We start from the raw sequence: 2006 nt of genomic DNA on the forward strand, positions 1-2006 counted from the left end.
GATTTCTCCATCCGTATTTCTGTATTCTGAACTACCTCTTAGCCAGAGTCAGAAAGGAGATCTTCCAAGATATTGCAGCATTTTTTATGGCTTTCTTGTATTCATCTTAATACTCAACTTTAAACTGAGTCCAAATAGAGTCCAATGCCCAAAAACATATTAAGTTCTTAGACCAAAGATGAATTGATCTTATTATGTGTTTGACAGGGTCAGGATTCTGAATTTGTTACAATGTTGATTTTCATGCCAATACATCTTGACTTTCCAAGACATGCAGGAAAAAAGTGTTTGAAAATGTTTACATGCATACTTGAGCCTTGTACAATAGCTACCATTGTTGCACAAAGACCTCTCTTCGCTTTCATGTACAAAGAATCAGTACAGAAAGCTACGTGTGGATGGTAACTGGTAAATTATTAGTATCTCTAGGCAAATTTTGTATCTGCCAATTTTTATACTGCAGAAATTGCCCCTTATATGTAGTTTACAATCCTCCTAGTGGTACTTAAAGATTATTATGTTTGAGAAATTGAATGATTATTTCTTTCTTATGATAATTCATGTAGTTTTATAGATTTTTATACAGAACATATATACTAATATCTAGGGTTGTAATTCTTCCATTGTATCCAGTGCAAGCTGAGATCTGTAAAATAAAATGGCTATTTACAATCTCTGTTGTAATAAAGTCCTGTGTAAACTTCAAGAAATAGGCTGTCTATACATATCGTCATTAAAAATAGACTGTAAGTGAGGCCAGATAATATCTTTCTAAAACCACCAGGATATTTCATAAGAGTCATCCACAAATCTGTCTTGTGAATGATGTCATGTATGAAGAGAAACTAATGAGATCTGGCTAGACTATGTATGTAAATGAAACCTGACTAGAAACACAATTCTCATGCCTGCCTTTTGCTTCTAATGCAAACAGTAGCTGGGTAAAGTTTGGTTTTTTGTTTGTTTTTTTTTTTTTTAAAAAAAAAAAAAGCGTGATTAGAATGAAACCTCTGCAACATACCGTCCGAGGCTTTCAGTCACCAAAAATGAAAATAATGAAAATCAGGACATGAGCACTGGCTGTGTCAGGCTTCGGGGAAATAACAGCTGTCTTTCAAATTAGAAGGTTTTGCAAAGCCTGTTAGGGAGTACACAGCAGCAACCCACATAACTCTGCTCTCATGTTAGGGAATCCAAAACACAATTCAACCGGCAGTGCTGCATGCAGGCTTCACAAATATTTGATTATATCTCCTCTAAGAGCTTAACAAAATCTAAATGAATATTGGGAAAGGTGACTAATAGCTTAGCATAAATATTCCAAACAAGTCTTCCTAGGCATTTGTATAAAGCCACTCAAATTAACCTGCTCTTTGTATGTGTCTGTACATCTAAATCAGTGCATTTACATTCCTTTTATTTGTTACATAGCATTCACATAGACCTATATGCTGGACAAACGTGAATTAATGAAATTACTTGCTACATAAGAATAAGCAATTAATTTACAGTATATGCCAATAGTATACAGTAAAAGAATAATGCTTTCAGTCTTTTGTTCACTTTCAGATTTTTTATTTTATTTTTTTTTTATAATCTGGTCCCTTTACCAAGCCTAACCCATCACCCAGGTTACTCTATCATTTGCTTAACTTTAAGCTGATGTTTCTAGTTTAAGCAGATGGTAGACAGTTTGAGGCCAGTCTTGGGTATATCAGTCTCTTCACCCTGTGACAGCAAAGAGAGCTGAAAGATCACAAAAACAGCTCCAGTGGAAAAAGCTATTACATTTTATTAATCAGGGCCCTGAACCAGGAATCATTACTGTAACAATGCAAAGTGGAGGTAAAATATCACCTCATCAATGTGATAGTATTTTACACCCATTTCATACTTACACAAATGACTACATATGTGAAAGGCAATAATGAATAAATGGACCAAACCACACAGTAGCATTAAACGTGAAAATGCAAATTTATTTAGGATTCACTAGGATGATAGAG

The sequence above is a fragment of the Cygnus atratus genome, chromosome 1 (assembly GCF_013377495.2).
Source record: "Cygnus atratus isolate AKBS03 ecotype Queensland, Australia chromosome 1, CAtr_DNAZoo_HiC_assembly, whole genome shotgun sequence".
Lineage (NCBI taxonomy): Eukaryota > Metazoa > Chordata > Aves > Anseriformes > Anatidae > Cygnus > Cygnus atratus.